We start from the raw sequence: 10736 nt of genomic DNA, 5'->3' as shown, positions 1-10736 counted from the left end.
ATTCATAAAGTATTAACTCTTTTCCATGAAATGACAACTCTTCATTTCAAACACTCAAATAAAAAATGATATTTTTTAGATAGTTTCTCGTGGAATGAACTTCAGGAGTGTGTTTAAATGTACTTTATTAACTACCTATTTACTAAAAGTATTGTAAAAAAAGAGAGGTTTTTTTTTTTGGGGTGGGGGGGGGGGGGTCATCAAATGCACACTAAAAAGAATTTTTTTTTTTTTTTTTTTTTTTTTTTTTTTTTTTTTTTTTTTTTTTTTTTTAGGAATAGCCCAATGGGGTAATTTATTTAATAGCTAATAAATCCATTACAAAGCAGTTATGATTCTGGAGCAACATCATCCATCCAGACCAAAACAGGAGAGGAAAGTCTTGCTTTCTAAGCTAAGGCATTACCTTGCCTAGGTGTGTGAGAGAAAGAAAAGTTTTGGAGAGAGTTAGCGTAAGACAGCGTGTCTTTTATCAAGCGATTGAAGGAGGTTGGAGAAGGCTTTCCACTCCAATGAGTGTTGATGGAAATTTCTGAGTATCCCTCAAAGATAGAATCATGGAAACCAAGTTCTTGGATGAAAAGGACAACTCCTCTAGCAGCAAGTGTTTCAAGCCCAACTACCGAAGATGGCTTTGGTATTTTTTTGGGATAAAGTTGCCATATTTTTTCCTTGAGGATTTCTAACAACTACTTTTAAACCCACTTCATTCAGCTCTTCAAACATGGCACCATCGAAATTGGTCTTCACCTTACCCGGGTCAGGAGTCTTCCAAATCTTCTTGTCTGGCCGAACAAACTTCTTTGCTTTGAGTTGGAGATGCTAGAACTCAATCAAGTAAGTTTGAGCTGTAGATGAAATTCTGTCCAGGGGTATCATTGTTTGGTTAAACAAAGTCTTATTTCTCTTATTCCATATCACCCAACAAGTAATAGCAAATTGGGCCGAGCTATTGGACTTATTGATCACCAGCCCAAAAAAATTAGCAAAAGAATGAAACTAATAATTTTGCTTGGCCAAGTCCTTGAAGTCCGTTTGCCATACAGGTTTTAAGTGTATACATCCCCATAGAGCATGGAGGGTGATGAGTCAGAAATTTATAGTTGTCATTAAATGGAGATCGTCATTAACTGAGAGAAGATGTTGCGCATTTATTACGCTCATTAATGACCAAACATAATAGACTGAGCAATGGTCATAAAATGAGCTGTGAATCTCAGACAAAGATTTCATAATGCACTAGCCGTTAAGCATAAATGCAGCACATCATTGCAAATTAATGAGGCACACAACTATAAAAGAGAAGGTAACGGAAGTTATAGGTACACACAAATACTTTACAAAATCACTCTCAACTCATTTTCTCTCTAGAATCTTCTCCCTTACTAACTTAAGCATTGGAGGTGGTTTGGCTGACGCCACACCGGCATGTTACTCTTCCCTTTAGTTCATTTTCTAGGATTCTCATCTATAGAGACAATCCCATTCATAACATCGTCCAACCACTATGACGAGGAGCTCAACTATTGATTTTTTTGCATCATTAGTTTGGCATTGTTTGTGGGGAATGCTAATCATTCAAGCCATCTTTCCTAGTGACAACCTCGAAGTATGAGATGGAAGCAGAAATTGGACCTCAGCCAGATGCTGTGCAACAACAACAAATCCAAGCCCTTTTGCCCAATGTGGAAGAGTTGACTCGCCAGAATGAAGAACTGTGGAAAACAATGGAGTCTCAAAACGCAGAACATTGGTGGACAGGTGGAAACCAAAATGAAGAAGAATCAAACTCTTAAGCCAATAGGCGAGACAGACTTCAGGAGAAGATTCCACTAGGGTGGAGAATAAGCTTTGCAACATGAGAAAGGAGGTGGACGAACTAAAAAGCGCCATGAAGGATAAAGGTAGAGAGAATCTGGATGGGATGATTTAAAGGACAGACTCACCATTCACCAATGAAGTGCTAAATCGTCCCCTCCCACTAAAATTCTCTCTCCCATAATTGGAGTCATATGACGGTTCCAAGGATCTCTTGGATCACATCGAATCGTTCAAGATGCGGATGCCTGTTGCAAATGACCCAGATGAAGTGATGTGTAGGGCATTCCCAACAACACTGAATAGAGTGGCCAGAGTATGGTTTAGCAAAATACCCCCAGGAACTATTGCTGACTTTGAACAATTCAGCAAGGGTTTTTTCATTATATTGGGGGGCAAAGACACAAAAAACCAACTGGCCATCTTCTCAACATTAAATAAGTAAAAGGAGAATTACTAAGACAGTACGTCACTCGATTCAATAAGGAGCTGCTGTAAGTAGATGAAGCTAAAGATCAAGTCATCTTAACCACCTTCCAAGCAGGGTTACTACCAGGGGATTTCTTCTTCTCAATCACTAAAAGTCAACCAAAAACAGTCGTGAAGTTGCTCCATAAGGCTTAGAAGTACATGAATGTAGAAGATGCAGTGCTCGCAAAGGAAATGAAGGGAAAGAGGAAGAGAGATGAAGGAACAAGCAGTAATCGCGATAAGAAGAAGGAGACACGAAGTGTTAGGCAAGCCATAGGGAAAAAGAAGGAGCTTCCAGACAGGAAACCCTAATTCACCAACTTCACCCCTCTAATAATGCCAATTGAGCAGGTCCTTATGCAGATAAGAGACGATCCTTCCCTACAATGGCCAAAGCCAATTAGCACTCCATTAGAAAGAAGAAACAGGAGTAAGTACTATAGATTCCACCAAGACCACGGGCATCATACTGATGAGTGCAGACATTTGAAAGACCAGGTGGAGACTTTAATCCAGCAAGGGAAGTTGCAAAAGTACGTCAGAAAGACGGAGCCACACAAGTACCAACGAAAGGACGACTAGGACAGAACTCCGGAGATAGGGGATACCAAACCCCTTACAGGAGAAATAAAGACGATCTTGAGAGGACTAATAGCAAGTGGAATGTTGAAATCCTTGAAAAAGGCATAGAGAAGGGAAATAAACAACGTCCATTCATGGCTTCCTCCAATGAGGATGCCCAAGAATGATGAGCCCGATATTGTCTTCTCAGAGAGAGATGGTCGCGGCATCAGGAAACTCCATGACGATCCACTAGTAATCATGCTCAGAGTGGAGGAATTCAACACTGATGAGCCCGATATTGTCTTCTCAGAGAGAGATGGTCGCGGCATCAGGAAACTCCATGACGATCCACTAGTAATCATGCTCAGAGTGGAGGAATTCAACATCCACTGAGTGTTTATTGACAACGGAAGCTCAGCGGATATCATCTACTTGCCCGTATTTCAATAGATGAAGCTGGATAAGAAAAGGATCAGGCCTTTCACCTTGCCTTTGGTAAGCTTCACAGGAGATAGAATCATCCCTAGAGGCATCGTCACTCTAATTGTAATTGTAGGTTATCTAGCGTAGGTCACCAAGAATATTGATTTCCTCATAGTTGATTGTCCTTCAACATACAACATCATCTTAGGCAGACTTGCACTCAACAGACTAAGAGCATCAACGTCAACTTATTACTTGAAAGTGAAATTTCCAATAGCCCATGGGGTAGGAGAAATCAGAGGAGACCAAGTTCTAGCAAGAGAGTGTTATCAAGCTGCCTGAGCATTCGGCGAGAACCACAAATGGGTGATCAATGAACCAGAGCCCATTCCCAAACCGTCAGAAACTCCAGAAGAAGTTGAGATCGTCCTAGGAGATTCATCGAGGGTATTGAAGATTGGAATAGCACTCCCAATAGCAAAGAAAGAGAAAATGATCTCCTTCTTAAGGGAAAACCAAGATGTCTTCGCCTGGAGACATAAGGATATGCCTGGAATTGATAGGAAGATCATACAGCGTCATCTCAATGTCAACCCAGAATGTAAACCTGTACAATAGAAGTGAAGAGTATTTGCACCAGAATGCAACAAAGCTGTAACTAAAGAAGTAGAGAAACTACTAGAAGCTGATTTTATCAAGGAAGTCTTCTATCCAGATTGGCAAGCAAATGTGGTCATGGTAAAAGGAGCAATGGTAAGTGGAGAATGAATGTGGACTTCGTAGACTTGAATAAGGCCTGCCCAAAAGACAGCTTCCCCTTGCCAAGGATTGATCAGCTAGTAGACTTAACTGCTGAACAAAAGCTCTTGAGTTTCATGGACATATTTTCTAGATACAACTAGATTCTTATGGATGAAGACAATCAAGAGAAGACCTCGTTTGTCACCAGCCAAGGGTTACTGCTACAGAGTTATGCCCTTTGGATTGAAGAACGTAGGAGCCACCTACAAAAGATTGGTGAACTGTATGTTTTCACTAGATTGGGAGGAATGTGGAGGTGTACGTGGATGATATGTTGGTGAAAAGTAAGGACGAAGCCAACCACATGGACGATTTAAAAAAGACCTTCAGCACACTAAGAAAGTACAATATGAAGTTAAACCCTGCAAAGTGCATTTTTGCTATTGCTTTAGGAAAATTCTTGGGATTCATGATGTCCCAATGAGGTATAGAGGCAAATTCAGATAAAGTAAAGGCAATAATTGAGGTTAAATCACCAAAGACAGTGAAGGAGGTGCAAAGCTTGACAGGAAAGGTTGTAGCCCTAAACAGATTTGTTTCTAGGGCAATGGACAAGTGCATGCCATTCTTTAAGGTATTGAAAAAAGCTTTTTAGTGGACTGACGAATGCGAGGAAGCCCCTGCCAAGTTAAAAGAGTACCTGACGAAGCCACCTTTACTAAGCCCCTTGGTGATGGGAGAGAAATTGTACTTCTACTTAGCAGTATCCAATAGTACAGTAAGTTCGACACTAATAAGAGAAGAAGGGAACGTACAGAAGCTTGTCTATTACACCAGCTAGGCATTTCAAGGTGCAGAGGCAAATTACCCAAAGATGGAAAAGATAGCTTTCGCATTATTGGTCACCTCCAGAAAACTCCGTCCTTATTTCCAAGCACACCCCATTGTCGTCATGCCAAACCAACCCATAAGAAAGACAATGAACAAGATAGACGCAACAAGATGACTTATTTAATGGGCAATTGAATTGGGCCAATTTGACATTGAATATTGGCCCTGAGCAGCGATTAAAGCCTAGGAGTTAGCAGACTTCATTGCAGAATTCACTTACCCTTATAAGGAAGAAGAACCTTCTATGGAAACATGGACGGTCCAAATGGATGGGTCTGCAACGGGGAAAGTATGAGGAGCAGGAGTAGTGCTCATATCTCCAGAAAAAGAAACATTGAAGTATGTAGTCAGATTACAGTTTGCAGTAACAAATAACGAGGCAGAGTATGAAGCATTGCTAACAGTGCTAAGTCTTGCAAAGGCTCTAGGAGCAAAGAACCTTATCGTCCAAGCTGATTCTCAGCTGATAACTAGACAAGTGAAAGGAGATTATGAAGCCAAAGAAGAAAGGATCCAGAAGTACTTGAAGATCGTCCAACGACTCTCACAGCACTTTGACAGTCTAGACTTTGTGCAAATCCCTCGAGTAAGATTGGCCTCATTAGATGATTACAATGTGACCTTCGAACTATGTGTAGAGATAAGGGGGTAGCCGAGCACAGAAGGTGAGCAAGTTCTGAAGATAAAAGAGCAAGACGAGTGGATGACTCCCATCATCCGTCACTTGAAAGAAGGATGGCTCCCTGAAGATAAGACAGAGGTAAGGAAAATATAGATCAGAGAAGCCCGCTTTGTCATTATTGACAACGTGCTGTACAGACGAGGATATTCACTCCCATATCTAAGATGTGCCAGTTCAGAAGAAGTAGATTATGTGCTCCACGAGATACATGAGGGAATCTGTGGAAACCACGCAAGGGCAAGGTCCTTAGTAGGAAAGGCACTTAGAGCAGGATATTACTGGCCAATCCTATAGAAAGATGCATACAACTAGGGATGACAATTTTTCCCTGCCTCGCTTAACCTGCCCTTCCTCGCTTCACCCTGCGCGGGTTTTCCCCGCCCCGTAAAGGCGGTGGGGCGGGGATGGGGCAAGATTTAAGCCCCACATCACGGGGCGGGGCGGGGATGGATTTAGGCTTTTTAGACCCACCCTGCCCTGCCCCTCCCCGTCCCCGTCCCGCCCCGCGTTACTAAAGGTTATAATTGTAAAATTTTCATACCTTAAAACCCTACTATTTAAACAAACATATTAATATTAGCATATTTTATTCTACCCAATGTGATTCTCTACCTTTATTTTGTTGTGTTGTACTATGAGATTTTTATTTATTTATTTTTTTTAATGATTGTCTTGATAAACACTTGGATATATTATTCAATTTTTTCCAAAAATTGATTTGATTTGATGGGATAAATTTAGTTGTAATTTCAAGTATATTTTTATTAATGAAATAGGTTTCATTAAAAAAATTGTACTAGTTGTAGGGCAAATTAACAAAAAGTAGAGTTTTACGGGGTGGGGCGAGGCTTCGTGGGACCCCAAGGGGCGGGGATAGGGCAAGATAAAACCATGCGGGGCGGGGACGAAGACCCCATCCTTCGGCCCCGCCCCGCCCCATTGCCATCCCTACATACAACATTGTTAGAGCATGCGACAAGTGTCAGCACTTTGCGAATGTCCAGACGAGACTAGAAGAGACGATGTCACCCATATCCTCACCATGGCCCTTTGCCTAATGGGGAATTGATATTATGGGTCCATTCCCTCTAGGGAAGAAGCAACTCAGATTTCTGATCGTTATAACCGATTACTTTACAAAATGGGTAGAAGTAGAGCCAGTGATGACGATAACAAAGGCTAGAATCACAAGCTTTGTATGGAAGAACATCATCTACAGGTTTGGAGTCCCACGTGTCATAATATCAGACAATGGAAGACAGTTTGACAACCCCAAGTTTCGAAAATTTTTCCAAGACTTAGGAGTCAAGAATCACTACTCTTCTCTAAGACACCCTCAAGCCAATGGCCAGACAGAAGTGATGAATAGAAGCTTGCTCAAAATTATGAAAACTAGGCTTGAGGGGGCAAAGGGGGCACGGCCTGAAAAACTGCAAAATGTCCTTTGGGTATATAGGACAACCACAAGGGTTCCAATAGGAGAAACACCATTCAAACTGACATTTGGCATCGAGTTAAAACTTATGAAGACCAGAAGAACCAGTAGGAGCTTAACAGCAGTCTGAACCTAATTGATGAAGTTAGAGAAGAAGCTATGAAGCGAATGACCAAACACAAGGAAGCAATGAACAGATACTATAATAGAAAGGTTAAGGTAAGAAGGTTCAACACAAAAGACCTCATCCTTAGGAAGATATCACAAGCAACGAAGGACCTATCCCAAGGAAAACCGGGACCAGCTTGGGAAGGTCCCTACGAAGTAATTCGTCATTCCAGAGAAGGCTCCTACGACCTAAAGTCTTTGGACGGCCAGGAATTGCCTCGACCATGGAACATAGAACACTTGAAGAAATACTACTAGTAAGAAACACTTTACATTTCAAGTTGCCTAATCTTCATATCAGTATGTATGACTACCATTATTTTTGTCATTCATAAGATCAATAATACATGAAAGCATTATCCATGCGTATTTATCAATGATTATCCATGATTTGTCATGTACAATATGTATTTATCAATGATTATCCATGATCTATCGCTATCAAAATGTGTGCAATGCTTAGGAGTCGTCCTTGGGAGATGTCTCAAGGACCTCCGTCATTAAAATTTCAAATCAGAAGCTATTCACGCACAGCCAACGGCATCATAGCCATTGAAATTGTTGATACACAACTACCAAAGTCGACTAAATCAGAGTTGTTCAAACACAACCAATATAATCATCATTCAAGACAAAACAAAAAAGGGTTAACCAAAAAGATGCTCCAATACCATGACTCTAAGTCACGAGTAGAGCGCAACATCATCATTGAAACATGACTCAATAAAAAGTTGTTCAAACATAGTTAAAAAATACTAAGTTGTGCAAACACAACTAACATCGTCATTCAAACGTGACTCAATAAAAAACCATTCAAACACAACTAAAAAATGCTAAGTTGTTCAAACACAACAAATATCGTCATTCAAACATAACTCAATAAAAAGCTGTTCAAAAACAGTTAAAAAAAATACTAATTTGTTCAAACACAACTAAAGTCGTCATTCAAACATGACTCAATAAAAAGCCGTTCAAACACAGCTAAAAAAAAAAAAATGCTAAGTTGTTCAAACACAACTAAGATCATCATTCAAACATGACTCAATAAAAGTTGTTCAAACACAGCTAAAAAATACCAAGTTATTCAAACACAACTAAAATCGTCGTTCAAACATGACTCAATAAAAAGCTGTTCAAACATAACTAAGATCGTCATTCGAACATGACTTAATAAAAACTGTTCAAACATAGCTAAAAAATACTAAGTCTTTCAAACACAACCAAGATCGTCGCTAAGCTGTTCAAATACAGGCAAGAATCGTCAGTCAAATATGACTCAATAAAAAATCATTCCAACACAACCAAAGGTAAAAAGCTGTTCATATACATGCTAAGTACGAAAAAGCTGCTCAAATGCAACCTAAGCATAAAGGTTGTCTCAACATAACTAACATCGTCATAAAGGGTTGTCCAAGCATAAAAGAGTTGTTTACTACGGCTAAAAGCAGGAAATCCATAAACCTACCTATCATCGTCAAAGGAATTATTTAGTTGCCCAAAACAACGGTCCCAAAGGAGTTGTTTAGTTGCCAAAACAACGGGCCCAAAGAGAAATATTGTTCTTGCCTTGCAAAGAAATTAAAAAAAAAAAATGAAAAGAAAAAAAAAAGATTACTGTTCATCAAGGATATGGTTTGCAGGGGTTATAACAATGGCCTCCTTCATTCCTTTAGTAACGTTTGTGGCTTCGTTCGTCACATTCTCCGTTGTAGCCTCAGAGGGACGATTAGACATGAGCTCTTTCTCGACGTCGTCCACAGCCAGAAAGGTCCAAGCCAGGGTGGTGCTATGCCATCCACTTCATGAGAAGATCAAAGCCCTCCATGTAGTACTTGCACAATTCATTAGAGTACTCGTTATAGTCTTTGAAATCCTGTACCGTCGTGGCCCCAACGTTCTGCAGCTTCAGCTCCAGGGCACCAATTTGCTTGTCCCTTAGCTTGCAGAAGTCCTTTTCCACTTGTAAGCTCTTCTCCAAGGTTGCCACACGCTTCTTGTCATTCTCAGCTTCGGCAATTAGAATAACAACCTTGTTCTTAAGCGTCTCACTCTCAGTGGATAAAGACTTGACCAAAGGCTCAGAAATGGCCACCTTCTTTTCTAAATCCAAGAGCTTCCCAGAGACGAATAGGGACTCCTTCAAAGCCTACAAAAATTTTTTCTCTTACAGAAGTAAAACAAAGGAAAAAGAAGAAGCAGAGACGGCCAATGACACATACCTACATAGGCTTTTGGATATGAGATGACATCACCTCACTGACTGACCTTGCCATTAGAGGGCTCAGATCATCCACAGAAAGTGCCTCATGGGCCTTCCAAGCTGTTGCGTTAGCGTCATCCTAAAAGGTAGGAATGAAAGATTTACCACTAGCTTGTTCTTCTTCCTAATCTCCTTTCCATCAAAGGCAATCATCTCTAGTGACAAAGTGGGAGAGGCAAGGCGCTTAGCAGGCGAGTGGGCAAGAGGAAGTGTCGTCATAGGGTCTTTCTTAGAAACGTTGCTAGCCTTTTTCTTAGACAAGAGACCATTAACGGTGCCACCCTTGGCCTTCTTCTCTTGGGCCTTAGCTAATTTCTGCTTGCTAAATCTAGTCGTCATTCTTGAAAGGATGAGGCAAAAGTAAAAAAAAAAAAAAAAAAAAAAAAAAAAAAAAGGAGAGAGAAGAAGAAAAGAAAGGAGAAGGCAGAAACATGTACTCTTTCTCACAACTTCCAAATTCTTCCGAACCTTAGGATGGTTCTGGACCCAAAAAGTGTAAAAACAAAGATTGAGGAGAAACAAGTTCGTCAAAATCCTTGACGAACTCAAGATACTCCTTTGCTTTCTCAGTGCGACATTGGTACCTTTTCATTAGACGAGGATGCTGAGAAACTGTAAAACTAGAGTACCAATAAGTCATTTATCTTTGTCACTTATAAAAGAAAGGGAAAAGCAACTGAAAAGACGAGAAAGACGCACCAGACACAAGAACTCCCTAACTGCGAAAAAACTTGGGGGCTTTGTCCAGGTCCTCATAAGGGACGAACTCCCAACGACCTCCAATGACAAAAAAGAAATTTGGCTTCCAATTTCGGAGAGACGAGGGGTAATCAAGAATCAACCTAGAAGACCTATCCCATGGCTTCAACTTATAATAGTCGGGGTCCTTGGATTTTCTCAGACAATAAAAATGGAAGAATTTGTCCCTCCTAATGACATCCCCATCGTTGGTGGACATCCATACCACCATGCCAGAGACAAGGATCCGCCAGGAGTTAAGCACTAACTGTGCTGGAGCAAGATGCAAATAGGAAAAAAGTTCCCTAACAAAGGGATGAATAGGGAAACGAAGGCCATTGTTAAAATCGGCCTCGTAAAAACAAACCTTATTGGCATAAGAGTGACAAGCCCTTTCTTCGTTACTCAGGATCCTAATTTTTACAAAATCAAGGAACTGAAATCTATCATTAATCTGCTACTCGTCCTTCTTGGTGAGGGAACACGAGATAGTCCAAGCTTTATAGGGGAGGAAAAAGAAGTAGCTTTCGAGATCATACGATCAT

Source organism: Quercus lobata, chromosome 2 (genome assembly GCF_001633185.2).
Source record: "Quercus lobata isolate SW786 chromosome 2, ValleyOak3.0 Primary Assembly, whole genome shotgun sequence".
Lineage (NCBI taxonomy): Eukaryota > Viridiplantae > Streptophyta > Magnoliopsida > Fagales > Fagaceae > Quercus > Quercus lobata.
Note: the sequence above shows the minus strand (reverse complement) of the source record.